Source organism: Felis catus, chromosome B2 (genome assembly GCF_018350175.1).
Source record: "Felis catus isolate Fca126 chromosome B2, F.catus_Fca126_mat1.0, whole genome shotgun sequence".
In the NCBI taxonomy this organism is placed as follows: Eukaryota; Metazoa; Chordata; class Mammalia; order Carnivora; family Felidae; genus Felis; species Felis catus.
The window spans coordinates 51,065,942-51,081,314 of record NC_058372.1 but is presented as its reverse complement, the minus strand read 5'-3'; the positions used below and the strand labels follow the sequence as shown (position 1 = coordinate 51,081,314).

Below are 15,373 nucleotides of genomic sequence, written 5' to 3'. Positions count from 1 at the left end.
AGAGTTCTAGCCATAAGAGCTTGTCAACACCTAGGGTCTCCAAGTGCAGTTGTACAGATTATACACATTGTCATCTGTGTGGATGGCACCTTACAGTTGTGCAGTGTACCATCTGAACAGTCATCCTCAGAGTCACTAGCTCACTGAAACCCAGAGAATACACATCAAGCTTAGGTGACTGCCTCAAAGCCTTTTTCACTTGGATTGGGAAGTGATAAAGCACACCTCTCCCCCTACTAAATTAAAGGGGAAATGTCACAGCTCTCCAAGAACTTTCTCCATAAGAATCCTCTCTCTTTGATCCTCTTTACTCTCCTCTTCAACTTCCTAGCCCCATCTTAAATTACTTCTAAGGGTCACAAAAACAGAATTTTTTTGACCACCTGGTTTACATAGGACACTTTGGAGTATGAGTTTATTGTTTGTTCTTATACCTTCCTTCAAACAGGACAGAAATTGCTCTTGTTACACCTTTAATTGACTTTTAAAACTAATTGACCAAGAGAGTGCCTGGGTGGCTCAGTCGGCTAAGCATCCAACTTTAGCCCAGGTCATGATCTCATGGGCTCTGAGTTTGAGGCCCCATTTCAGATCCTCTGTCCCCTGTCTCTCTGCCCCTCTCTTGCTTACTGTGTTCTGTGTGTGTGTGTGTGTGTGTGTGTGTGTATGTCTCAAAAATAAGTAAACATTTTGGGTGCCTGGTGGCTCAGTTGGTTAAGCACCCAACTTTAGCTCAGGTCATGATGTCACAGGTCATGAGTTGGAGCCCCCACTTTGGATCCTCTGTCCCCCTGTCTCTCTGCCCCTCTGTCACTTGCGTGTGCTCTCTCTCTCTCTCAAAAATAAGTAAATACTTGGGGCACCTGGGCGGCTCAGTCAGTGAAGCACCCAACTTCAGCTCAAGTCATGATCTCACAGTTCGTAGGTTTGAGCCCCACATTGGGATCTGTGCTGACAGCTCAGAGCCTGGAGCCTGCTTCAGATTCTGTGTCTCCCTCTCTCTCTGCCCCTCCCCCACTGGCACTCTGTCTCTCTCTCAAAAGTAAAAAATAAACATTAAAAATTTTTTTTAATAAGTTAACATTTAAAGAAAAAACAAAACAATAATTGACCAACTGTGGACCCAATGGCTGTTGTACATGGAAACACTTTATGCAGGAGGATGCGCCAACAGAAGGGAATCAGGCATTCAGTGAACTTTCACAGAAAGGCTTTTTTCCATGAGCACAATTTACATTAGCCTTGAAACATCTGCCAGACCAAATCTAAGTGGAAGGGTACGGGAGCCAGAGAGGGGTCTTATTGGTGGAGAGATTGACATTGAATATCCATATTCACTCAAATTATGTTATCATGTCTGTGAAAACTTGGTCTGGCAAACATCAAAAAGACACAAGAACGGGATAATCTTAGCCTCTTTTCCTGCTTTAGAAGTTAGAATGATTGTTTAAGAGATATCAGGTGAAATATTTCCTAATTTGTGTCATGAAACAGCCTTAAACCTTATCAAAAGACTATGGCTGTGGGGCGCCTGGGTGGCTGAGTCAGTAGAGCATCTGACTTCAGCTTAGGTTGTGATCCCACAGTTTGTGAGTTTGAGGCCCATATCTGGCTCGCTGCTGTCAGTGTGGAGCTCGCTTCTGATTCTCTGTCTCCGTCTCTCCCTGCACCTCCCCCCCACTCAAAAATAATAAAAATAAATTAAAAAGACTATGGCCATAAATCCCATAGGATGATACACTGCTCAAGAATGCAGTTGCTGAAGCCATGAGAGGTAGCCCTCCAGGTCCACACTCATGGGCTCAGCCGTGTTTTCCACAGCAGAGGACTAAGCTAGCATGGTCCTGATGGTGTCACCCCAGTCCCATGCTTCTCCAGACCTAGCCTTTGGCATTATGAGATCAAAACTGAGGCCAGACCCCCACTTCCCTCCTGCTGAGTTCTTCTTTGGGACCTTGTCATTGGGTCAGCCTTGTACGTTACAGTTTTCAAGGCCAGCACTGAAAGAAGCAAATTTCCTTCAAGCCCCTTTAACTGCGGTGAAACTATGTGGCCATTAGGTGGATAGGATGCCTTGTTAATGACCCTGATGCCCAAAGACACTGCAGAGTAGGAGTTGCAAAACATGTGTTTTTTGTTTTGTTGCCATGGGGAATGTTGAAAACAAATTAGTTACCAACATTTAGAGATTAGGATATATCACATGAAAAGGTGATTTTTTTTTCTTGTCTTGAAATTAGAATCTCTCTCAACATACTGGGCCTAAATTCCTAAATGTCAACAGATAACTAAAACATTGTTTCCTGATACCCTGTGATAATAAACACATTTGATCTCCAAGGTTCATGGGTTCAAGCCCTGCATCGGGCTCTATGCTGACAGCTCAGAGCCTGGAGCCTGCTTTGGATTCTGTGTCTCCCCTCTCTCTGCCCCTCCCCCATTCTCTCTCTCTCTCTCTCTCTCTCTCTCTCTCTCTCTCTCTCTCTCTGTCTCTCAAAAGGAAAAAAATAAACATTAAAATTTTTTTAAATAAATAAATAAAAAGTTTATCCTAAAAGTAAAAGCTAAGGGCACCTGAATGGCACAGTCAGTTAAGCAACTGACTCTTGATTTTGGCTCACGTCATGATCCCACGATTCGTGAGTTTGAGCCCCATTTCAGCACAGAGCCTGCTTGGGATTCTCTCTCTCCCTGTGTCTCAAAATAAATAAACTTAAAAAAAAGTAAAAGCTACTCTTGAAATTCTCATTAAGGTCTTATGAATTGCACTGCAATTTCCTCTGCCCATTGGAGAAACACATTTTAATGGAGTCCTTTACCTGACTCACCCAGAAAATACCTCCAAAGCCTTCAGGACCATGCCAAACATGATCTCCTATGCTGAAACGTCACCAGCTTCTTGGGGCTGCTTCCCTGTGCTTCCATTATACCTAAGTCTAGTTAGTCTTTTTCTGATGATGTAATCATCATTCATCTCCCCAACCGGACTGTGAGCAATTTGAGAAAAAAAAAAAAAAAAAAAGTAATAATTTACAGGGCATTCCTAGCAGCTGAGCTATAATGTCTCATTAATGTTTATTTAATAGTGCATCATCCTTCAGGTCTCAGATTAGATATTGTTTCTATGAAGAAAACTTCCAACCTTTCCTGACACAACTGACTTTACCAGAACCCCTGTTATGCCTCTCCAAATATGGCCAACTTCTCGTTCACAGCACCCATTACAATGGTAGTTCATTGTTCGGTGGGAATTATTTGTTTGTCAGGGCCTTCCCCACCAGATTCGTGAGGCTGAGCCTATGTCTTCTGGTTCCTCAGTGTATTCACCCATCTGCCTAGTACAGTGCCCAGTAGCTATTCTCAAGTGGTTGCATGGCCCACGCATAGTCATCAGGGTCATGAGTATCCAGCATAACAGTTCTGCCACTGCCCCCGTGCTCCTGTCTGCTGTCACCATCTGTAAGTCCCAGGAGAAAGGGCCCCTGCCTTCTTTTGCTCACCATTATGGCTCCAGTCCAATGCCTAGTTCAATGTCTGTGTCTGGAGCACCACATATGCCTATCCCTTGCTCCAGTCACCACCTCAGCCCCTAGTTCTGTGCAAATTTTCACCTACATTGTGCAGGTAAAATCTGTCAGTACCTCACTGGCCCAAGGTGTGGAATCCTGGGAGAACCCACTTGACTCACAAGAATACACAAGCCAGAAGCCAGGGTGTTAGTGCCTGTAGGGCCACTCTTGGTCAGTGGACAGTTATATGAGATCCATTTCAGAAAGCTTCTCAAGAGATCCAGGGGGCTGAGGCACAGCAGCCCACGGTGCTAGGCAACTTCTAAATGCATCCTTGTGCTGTCTTTCTTTCTGTTCTTTTTCAGTCCTCTGGCCTCTCACTCTTCCCTGTGATCACTTCCCAAATACACCTCCCATAGAGGTGTATACCTATACAGGTGTATATAGGCTCTGCTCTCAGGGAAATCCACGGCAACATATGATGCAACAATTTGTTGTTGAATGAATGAATGACCCAGTGAATGAACAAGACCTTAACCATTGTGGATGCATGAGCATAACTGGGTCTCCAAAAATATCATGAATGATCATTTGCATTCATTACCACTCCTAAGAATAGAATTACCTCCAACAGATAGAAGATGTTATCCCAAAGAATGTCTTTAAAAAAATAGACTCATTAAAAAGCAAGAAGGGACTAGTTGGTGGTTGCCAAGGACTGGAGGGGGGGGGGGATAGGGAGTTATTTTTAATGGAATTAAAATTATTTTAAGGGCACCTGGATGGCTCAGTCGGTTAAGTGCCCAACTTTGGCTCAGGTCATAATCTCACTGCTTGTGAGTTCAAGCCCCACGTCGGGCTCTGTGCTGACGACTCAAAGCCTGGAGCTTGCTTTGGATTCTGTGTCTCCCCCCTCTCTGCCTCTTCCCTGCTTTCTCTCACCCTCTTTCCCTCTCAAAAATAAATAAACCTTAAAAATTAAAAAAATAAAAATAAAATTATTTTAGAAGAATTAACAGAATTTCAATTTGGAAGATGAAAAATTTCCGGAGATGGCGGGAGGTGATGGCTGCACCACAGTGCGAAGATACTCAACACCACTAAAATGTACACCTAAAAGTGGTTAAAATGATGCATCTTGTTATGGATACTTAACCATAATAAATAATTATAATAAAAATTATAAGTATAATAAGATTATAATGATAAAAAACACATTGGACACTAACAAATAGTAGGAAATAAACACCCATGTTGCTACCTGTGATATGGGAGTGGGATTTTAGAATATACACTCTTTAGTTTCCAATTTTCTCCACGGCTATTCTACCGCATTCCTCACCTGACAGTGGTGATGACCGTGCTATTCTTCTTGAGATGGCCCCAAAACATTAATATACATATTTTAGCTAACATTAAATTCTGAGTATAAAAGGAGACTTATTAACTAGCCTGCTTGTCTTTAATGATGATAATTTAATGATGATAATGGAAAAATTTTTGTTTTGTTCTCTTCCATTTCACTTTTGTTAGGACTTAATTTTGACAGGAGGTAAAAATGAGACTAACCCCTGGTATGGCTTGCTTTTCTAAAGGATATGCTTGTAACATATATTATACTTTTATATAAAACATGAACATTAAACAAAGTAGTGCTTTCACTTTTTATGAAAATAAAGCTAACCCTCATTAATTACCTCCTTAATCTCCTTATCACTTCCCATTATTATTATTATTATTATATATTTTGTTATCATTGATTCTCCATTAACATCCGTGTTCCTTTTTTAAAGTGATCACACTTTCCTTCTCCACAATTTGGGGCTTAACTAAGACCATTTACCCCCAAACTTAGTGATCAGTGTGTGCATTCCATATGCATTCTGCTACTACTAGGTGACAGGATTCTGGGATTTCAACCCACTTTCATCACAGCCACCATTTCTGTTCTGGAGCAAGTTGCTGTATCTTGCTTCCGACCGACTTTTCAGAAATAGTATAAGACCACATAAGAAAAGTTGGAAATCCCTAGGAATTCCTATATGCGTTTTCTAAGGTTATTCTGTAGAACACTTGTGCCACAGGGTAGTCCCATGAAAATAGGTTTTGGTCAAATATATATGAGAAAAGGCTACATGTTTATTCTCCTTTTAGAGACTAACAATGCACAATAAGTGTTTTAAAGCATCTAAGAAGTCCTTCACTAGAAGGAAGGAAGGAAGGAAGGAAGGAAGGAAGGAAGGAAGGAAGGAAGGAAGGGGAAAGAAAGGAAAAGAAAAGGGGAAAGAAAGGAAAAGAAAAGGGGAAAGAAAGGAAAAGAAAAGGGGAAAGAAAAGAAAAAAACAAAAGAAAAGAAAAGCAGTCATTTATCTTTGCTGATAAATGAATAAATACTCGGCTACTGAAATTTTTCTTTTATGTAACACCAATCTTAACATCCCTTGGAACAAAGTTTCTACAGAACATACTTTGGGCTTTACATAAATAAAAGTAGCTAATTCTAGGTGGGGAGAGCAGGGAGAGTGAAAATATCTTCTTGGTGTCATGGAGAATTCCCTGTTACTGAAAAACTATAAATGATTAAGTGACTCCTTGCTGAGGATATTCTAGTCTAATCTCAAACCTGAAGAAGTCACTTCTACAAAGTTGCTTCTAATTTTAGAATGGTAGACAATTAGACAATGAACTATGATTATGAAGCTCTTCGTGGCAAACTCAATTGCCTACCATGACTAAGGAGAAATGAGAAAACCATCCAGGATAAGTGCCGGGCAAACCCCATGTGGGCAATGGAAACTGATGCATTGGGGGCATATGCCCTAATGGGTGCAGTCACCACTCAGCTTCAGCTGTTGTTCTCATGTAGATGGACGGGCCCAGTATCGCTAGATTGTATGACTGTTCATGAAACCACCTTTCTATGGAAATTGTTCTATGCAGCAAGATATTGTTCTGTGAAAACCTCTTTATTTAAAACTATTGGCTCAGGGGCACCTGGGTTGCTCAGCTGGTTGAGCATCCGACTTCAGCTCAGGTCATGATCTCACAGTTCATGAGCTCAAGCCCCACATCAGCCTCGCTGCTGTCAGTGCAGAGCCTGCTTCGGATCCTCTGTTTCCCCTGTCTCTCTGCCCCTTCCTCGCTTGAGCTCTCTCTCTCTCTCTCAAAAATAAATATGCATTTATTTGAAAAATATATTAGCAGGGTGCCTAGATGGCTCAGTCAGTTAAGCGGCCAACTTCAGCTCAGGTCATGGACTCACAGTTGGTGAGTTCAAGCCCCACATTGGGCTCAATGCTGACAGCTCAGAGCCTGGAGACTGCTTCAGATTCTGTGTCTCGCTCTTTCTCTGCCCCTCTGCCACTTGTGCTATATCTCTCAAAAATAAATAAGCATTAAAAAAAGAAGTTTAAAAAATATATTAGTCCAATTAAATAAAAAACAAAAAACACTGTAAAGGCTAAATTTGGTCCACAGGACAACTGTCTTGAGTCCTCTCACAATGGTGCTCAGAAATGAGTGCCCCTACCCTATGATGTAAAACTGAGGATTTGGGAAGTCCTGTGTCACATTTTCATCAGTTTGCCTCCATCCTGATCAATCCGCCACCTCTTGCTGTGAATGTCTTCTTTACTGCCTGGGAACCAGCTTGATTGGAATATGTGAAGAAAGAATGAATATGCATTGAGTGAGGATGTGGAGGGACCTCCTAAGTGGAAACAATAAGGAACCTATAACATCTGAGTTTTGATCATCTTATTCTTTCCAGCTGTTTTCCACATAGCGTGGAGTCACTGTGTTGCCCGAGAGGACTCAGGGTCAGCCATCAAGCTTTCAAAAGATAATTTTAATCAATTTTTCTGTTCAGAAATAGCTTTTGCAATTTAAAGCTGTTTTAAGATAACATATAATTGATCTCAACTTGCATAAACACAAGCCACTATGGTTTCAAAATTTTATGATGGCTGGCCTTCTTTAAAGGGGGAGGGGCAGGAATGAAAAATGATAGATTTAACTTTACCGAAAAGGTCTCACATCTCTCCTTTCAACTTCTTTAAATCTTCCAGAATGATATCACTCTTGATCATGGTGAGGCAACGGAAAAATATTTTAGTAGAATAGCTAGATGGGAAAAAAGAAGAGCATGGCAGGAAGGACAGAACGAGGCCATCACTTGTCTAGGGCATTGAATGGAAGGGGCTTTTAGTCTTTCAATTACCTTTTGAAGGTAATTTGACGATGCGACTAATGAGAAACTAATCTTTGGCATCTTTTTTAATCTTGTTTCAATCTTGTTTAATTCCAGGGATAGTGAGTCATTAATGCAAGCAAATGGATCATCCCTAGGGTGACAAGCTTTCTTGAGCACTGACCATGTACCAGGCATCATACTGATATAGAAGTTAAAGAAAAAAAAAAAAAGACCTTGTCCTCTAAGATGTCCCAGGTCAGGGAGGAGAAAACCACATTAATATAATGTAGTAAGTGCCACAAGAGACAGCTATATCCATGGCATCACAGGACCATGGAAGGAGGCACCTAACACAACTTGGGCAGAAGAGGAAGAAGACAGGTCAGGGAAGGAGTCTACAAGAAGAAGGTAAATGATGAAGAAACACCACTCAACACTTGGGAATAAAGAAAATTATATCATTTTAACTCACGATGGCCGGGAAAGCAAATTCCCTAAATAAGGGGCTTCTACGTTTTAGATGACTCTTCAATAGTGCCAAACCAAAGTGAGGGTTAGTCCTCAGCTTTCATATGTAGATTGTTTTTATTATTTGATGTCTAAAAGCAACCCTCAGTGACTGTACGCTTGCAATCATCGGAGAAGCATGCCGTATATTTTGAAAACTGTCATACTTTTATTTTTTTTTATTTTTTTTGAATGTTTTATTTATTTTTGACAGAGAAAGACAGAGCATGAGCGGGGGAGGGTCAGAGAGAGAGGGAGATACAGAATCCGAAGCAGGCTCCAGGCTCTGAGCCATCAGCACAGAGCCCGAAGCGGGGCTTGAACTCACAGACTGTGAGATCGTGACCTGAGCCAAAGTCGGACACTCAACTGACTGAGCCACTCAGGCGCCCCAAAACTGTCATACTTTTAGAAGTGCTTGCAGTGAATATGTTTTCTCCTTTACAAGTGTGTCTTTATACCAAAACAGAACTGCCACCTTTAAAATGTCACAACAGAGCATGTGGCTTGTAAATGTCCTCTTACGTCAAGAACCTCTTAACTATACTGAGCACAGTCCATGCGCAATTGGCATCTGTAGAGGCTTTTGGAATGGGCTGCATACATTCATGAATCAGCTATAGTATCCATGAAAGTTTTTACTTCATTGATTGACCTCATGTTTATCTTCCAAAAGTAAGAGTTCAATGGGACCTTTGAACGCCTCTATGCTTGACTTACCTAGCCAATGTTTTCTGCATAAAACCTATGTGTTTACAATAGTGAAATAGATCCCTTTGTGTCACCTTGAAAAGGCAATGCTTCATGTCTATTATCTGAAAATTCTTGGCATAGGAACCCGGCTCTGCCTGTTCCATTTGTTTTAGAGAGTCACTAACAGATCCTCTTTCAAAGATTTACTCCCACAATAAAGATGAGAAACTATCTGTTGTCCCCTGTGACTGATCCCTGAGCTAGTCCTTCTTAGTGATGACAAATAGATTAACACAGGTGAGACCCTGATGTCAGATGACATCTCCAAGCCTTTCTGATATTTAAATAAAATTGGCTTCACCTTTCTAAGTTACAGCCATGCCCTCACCAGGATTTCGGGGAATTACCCAGGGACCTAGGCTCACGTATGTCACCTGTGACTCCAAGTAACTGCTCACCTCCTCACAGCTCATCTCCATAACTCTCCTGTCATTTTTACTCTGCGCCAATGCGGGTGACTTTTCTATGATTTCCACTGAAAACACCCACCCAGAACATTACGTAGAGCAGCCTTTACTCAAACTTTTGTGCCATGGAGAGTATTTACAGCACAGAAATACAAACTGCTGAGAATGAATCATTAGGCACCTTTGTTGTTACAGGTACATCAGCCACCCTGCATCAGAAATGGCTCCATTTCTGACTCCCTGCCCCCACCACCTGCAGACTACAGCTCACATCTCCTAACTCAGCCCTTCTCCCTCAAGACTCCCACCGGCTCTGTGCTTCCCTGCTTCCAGGCTGCCCTCTCTGAGTTTCCCCCCTCAAGTCCCTCCATTTCATTATACCGAGGAGCTGAGCTCCTGGGCCTGTTAGCTGAGTAATTAAAGAGGAAAGAAATGCACTGAAAGGATACTGTGGAGCCCACGGACTCACTCCTGACCGGCCAGAGAAACAGGCCAGAGAGAGGAAGAGAACAAACAAAGCCTCTGCAGCTGGAGCCAGAGCGGAGAGCCCCAGACACCACAGCCCCCACAGAACAGTAGAAGCCATGGCAGGAAGTCCGAAAACCCCTAGATCTGGATGCAGAGGCCACCACTGGCCCCACTGCCAGTTCTGCTGTGGCAGACAGATGTTGCTGATGCGGCTCAGCCATTCCCCACCGCCCCCCTCGGGCCAGAACAGCTTCCTCTCTGCCCTGCTTCTTTGCGTCATTAGCTCCCAATTTCTAATCTGGGGTGTAGGCATCTGATGAGGCAAACCCATGATTTATGCCCATCCATGCCATAGCTGACAAATTAAGCATCTGGCTTCTTGGCTTTTATGGCAGAGACAGACTCTGCTTGCCACCCAACCTCATACAGTAGAAAATAAGTATACAACCATCAGAAAGGGGTTCACATGTCCAGCAGCCAGAAGTAAAAAGTGTCAGCGTCACTTTCTATCGCCTGTTTTGCCTCCTGGCCTTTCTGGCTCCTTGATGACTCTGCACAACCAAAGACTTACTATAGCCTTGCCTTTGCTAAATAAAGGGCAATCTTCTCCAGCCTCACTGTCTAGGATGCAAAACCTGTCAGTTTTGTTCTCTCAAACTTTCCTGTCTTCTGCCTGAAATGAAACTGTATATTTCTGGGAACCTAAATTTTAGAAGCTGAAGGACATGCTTAAACTCTTCTCAGGCTACTGTTTAAGATGACAGGTCATGATTTCTTTTCCAGGTCCCACTTAAAGAAAAACTTTAAGACCACTTCTGTCCCTAAAGTTCAGTTTTTATTTTGAATAGTTTCTAGTACCTCTTGAGATCATAACAGAAGGAGTAATTATAAGAATAAGAGGTACCCTGTTGACTCCCAGAGGCTGCATCTTCCTTCCAAGTTTTCTTTATACCTGCACTGTCCATGTATGCAGTGCCTAATACTAACATTGGGCACTTGAAATAAGGCAAATCCAAATGTCAGCACTTGAAATGTACTGAAAGTATAAAAGATTTTGAGCACTTAGTATTTACTTAGAATGTAAAATATCTCATAATTTTATATCAATTGTCTATTGAAACAATATTATAGATATATTGAGTTCAGTAAAATATCTTATTAATGTCATCTGTTCCCTTTTTCTAATTTCTGAAGTAACTCTTAGAACATTTAAACTTACATATGCTTACATAATGCTTACATTACACTGTTTTGCACTCTGAAATGCACCTGTATTTTTAAATTAATTCCAGTATAGTTAACATACAGTGTATTAGTTTCAGGTGTACAATATAGTGATTCAGCAATTCCATATATTAATGTCATCAAGATGTGTGCTCTGAATCCCCTTCACCTGTTTTACCAATCCCCCCCCACCCCGCCAACTCCCCTCTGGTAACCATCTGTTTGTTCTCTATAGTTAAAAGACTGGGTTTGGGGAGTTTTTTTAGTTTGTCTCTTTCCCCCCCTTATTTGTTTTGTTTCTTAAATTCCACATATGAATGAAATCATATGGCATTTGTGTTTCTCTTAACTGACTTATTTCACTTAGCATTATACTCTCTAGATCTATCCATGTTGTTTGTAAGGGGCAGGATTTCATTCTTTTTTATTGCTGAATAATACTCCATGGGGTGTGTGTGTGTGTGTGTGTGTGTGTGTCTTTTGTGTGTGTGTGTCTTTTGGGTGTTGAGTTGTATCAGTTTTTTTATATATTTTGAATACTAACCCTTTATTGGATATGTCATTTACAAATATCTCCTCCCATTCAGTAGTTTGTCTTTTAGTTTTGTTGCTTGTTTCCTGCACTCTGCAGAAACTTTTTATTTTACTGTCATCTCAATAGTTTATTTTTGCTTTTATCTTCTTGCCTCAGGAGACATATCTAGAAAGATGTTATTATGGCCAATGTCAGATAAATTGCTGCCTGTGCTCCCTACTAGGATTTTTATGGTTTCGGGTTTCACATTTAGGTCTTTAATCCATTTTGAGTTTATTGTTGAGTATGGTATAAGAAAGTGGTCTGGTTTCATTCTTTTGCATGTGGCTCTCCAGTTTTCCCAGCACCATCTGTTGATGAGATTGTCTTTCCCCCATTGTATATCCTTTCCTCCTTTGTTGAAGATTAATTGACCATATAGTTGTGGGTTTCTTTCTGGGCTTTCTATTCTGCTCCATCGATCTATGTGTCTATTTTTGTCCCAATACCATACCACTTTGACTACTACAGCTTTTTTTATATGAAATTTGTCAAATTGGTTTCCATACTACACCCAGTGCTCATCCCAACAGGTGTCCTCCTCCATGCCCATCACCTACCCTCCCCTCCCTCCCACCCCCCCCCCATCAACCCTCAGTTTATTCTCAGTTTTTAAGAGTCTCTTATGGTTTGGCTGTCTCCCTCTCTTTTTTTTCCTTCCCCTCCCCCATGGTCTTCTGTTAAGTTTCTGTTTCTGTTTCTGTTTCTGTTAAGGATCCACATAAGAGTGAACACATATGGTATCTGTCTTTCTCTGTATGACTTATTTCACTTAGCTTAACACTCTCCAGTTCCATCTATGTTGCTACAAAAGGCCATATTTCATTCTTTATCATTGCCACGTAGTATTCCATTGTGTATATAAACCACAATTTCTTTATCCATCCATCAGTTGATGTACATTTAGGCTCTTTCCATAATTTGGCTATTGTTGAAAGTGCTGCTATAAACATTGGGGTACAAGTGCCTAGAAATCTGGGATTGTGATCACTCCAACTTTGTGTTTCTTTTTCAAGATTGCTTTGGCTATTCAGGGCCTTTTGTGATCCATACAAATTTTAGGATTGTTGGTTCTAGTTCTGTGAAAAATGCTGCTGGTATGCACCTGTAATTTTCAGTCAATAAGCATGTAGCCCATTCTATGCCTGCATACTACAAAATGAAAAAAAGCCTTTGAGACTCAGTTATAACTGAGAATACTCTTCTAAAATTCTTTTGCATGAACAAACCCAAAATTTATTCATCACTCATTTATCACTTTTCTAAATTAAGTAATCAATTAACCAATTATTGAGCACTAGTATGTGTCAAATGCTGTGTTGTTGGTTGGGACTAGAGTTATACACAAATCAGATACAGTCATAGTTTCATGCAAAATGAGGTGATTAAAAGCATGGGCCATGGAGCCTGACCATGTGGGTCTAAATTATGGTTCCATCCCTTACCAGCATGTGCTCTAGGATAAGTTAAGAGTTCTTCACTTTTTTAATCTATAAAACATGAATCCTAGCTGGTAAAAATGTTGTGAGGATTATGTTAGCTTATCCATGAAAGGTACCTGGAAGGGTTAGTTACCTACTTTTGCATAACTTAGCAGCTTGAAACAATACACATTTATTATCTCACAGTTTCAGTAGATCAGGGATCCAAGCTTAACTGTGAAATCATAGTACTGCACAAAGTACTGCACGGTTTGATTACTAAGTCATTAGCTGATAAGCAAACCTCACAGAGCAGCTTCATGTCAGCCAAGGCCACACACAACTGTGCACAACACATTTGAACTGACAGATTTTGACATGTTAAAAATACAACATCGGTGCACATTGGGGATCCCTGGTGCCAGAAACAAAGGCGACAGAAGGAAAAAAACTAGTCCTTAGTAGTTTCCTCCTCCTTGATTTTAACTGAAGCACTCTCTCAAGCTTTGACCAACATACAGAGCTTGATTTCCAGGCTAATGGCTTTGGCCAGGGGTCATGGCAGTGTTAACTGCCTGCTGGTGCTTATCCAGGATATTTGCCAAGGTTGAGTCTCATCTGAAGGCTCAACTGAAGAAGGATCCACTTGGAAGTTCATGCAGGGGTGTTGGCAGGATTCACATCTTTGGGGGAATGTTGGACTAAGGGCTTCATTTTCTAGAGGCTGTTCCTTGCCTGGGTATTTCAGATGTCGCACTGAGCTTCATTAAAGACAAGAATAGAGAAAGTCTTCTTTTAATGTGGAAATATGAATCTCTTGCAATCTAGTCATAGAAATCATAGTCCCTCAACTTTGAGGTATTCTATTGTTTAGAAGTAAGTTGCTGAAAGCTAAGAGATTATTTAATGCTATGAATCCCAGGAGGCAGAGATCATTTGGGGACCATCGCAGAAGCTACCTACCACAGTTACCTGGTACAGAGTAAGTGCATGCTAGCTTTTGTTATTTATGGCACTTCTGGTCCAATGAGGGGTTGTTGAACTATGAATTGGAAGGGGAAATAGATGGTACCTTGGGAGCAAGTATGATGACTTAAGGCCAGAGAGAGAGAGGTGGTTTATTTGAGGTACTTGGAGAGGACTGGCTTTGCTAGAGCATGAAGATATTGTAGAGGAAAACAGAGATCAGGTGGCTGAAAGGCAATGTAAGCCAGAGAGAGATTTGGGACTTTATCCTGAGGAAATGGAAAGCTATTGAATTTTCTGCAGGGAAGTTACATGACCAGATTTGAAAATATCACTTTGGTTACATTGTGTTAAGGACAGATTGGAGAGAAGCAAGAGTAGACACAGGAAAGCCATTTTGGGGGACTTCATAATGGTTCAAGTGAGAGGTGATGATAGCCAGGGCCATAATGGCAGCAGTGGGAAATATATGACAGATATGTAATAATAGGACATGGTGAATTTTAAGATGTGGATACAGGGGTGCAGGGTGGTGAGGAAGAGGCAAATGATGATCCCAAGTTCACCCTTTATAGAACTAGATGAGTGATGGCTTGTATACTACCAAAGGCAATATTGTAGAAAGAACATATTTTGAGGGAAAGGATGGCTTTAATCCTGGAAATAATGAATTTTAAGGAGCCTGTGAGATATCTAAGGATGTCTGAGATCATCTGCCAAATGCAGCGTTGAGGATTGAAGAGAGTCGAGGACAGCTCCGAAGCACTTTGATCTTCAAAAGTTGCACAGAAGATCTTCTTCAAGAAAAGGAAAATGAGAATAAAAGACCAGAGAAATTGGAGAAAAGTCAAAACCAATAGGAAGAAAAAAATTTTAGTAGAAGTGATTGGTCAACTGTGTGGAATAATTCAGAAAGGTCAGGCTCTGACAAATGTCCAAAAAACTAGTTACTCAGGGTTATTTATGACCTTGGCACTAGCACTTTGGTAGAAGGGCAAACAGGGAAACTTAGTTGGATTGATTTGGGGAGAAAATGGGAAGCAACATGATAGAGGCTACAGATATAAATACACACAATACATCTGAGAAGGTTGCCTATAAAGAAGTGAAGAGAAATATGGCATTATCTGGAGAAAATATGGACAAAATTGAAAGCTTTGTTTTGTTGCACTTGTTTTAAATAGAAGAGTTTGTGTACCATTAAATATAGGTAGAAATTGGCCAGCAGAAATGGGGGTGGGGGTACAGGAGAGTAGGAAGAATTGATACAGCAAGGTTCCTGAGCAGATGGCTATGTCTGTAACCCAAAGCACCAGCAGAGGGGTTTAGAAGGAGGGGCTGGCAAAGAAAGA

The 15,373-nt window shown here is 41.2% G+C and overlaps 1 long non-coding RNA gene across 2 annotated transcripts in view; it reads right to left on the bottom strand.

The window, feature by feature from the left end:
* Nucleotides 1-15,373, bottom strand: part of LOC109499709 — a 31,023-nt gene that overhangs the window by 10,678 nt on the left and 4,972 nt on the right. The window contains exon 1 of one of the 2 annotated variants that reach the window (XR_006597845.1): nt 3,642-4,235. The exons of the other annotated variant lie outside the window; for it this stretch is intronic. This is a non-coding gene — a long non-coding RNA (uncharacterized LOC109499709). Of the gene's footprint in view, nt 1-3,641; nt 4,236-15,373 lie in introns of those variants that run through there. 2 annotated transcript variants of the gene reach the window in all.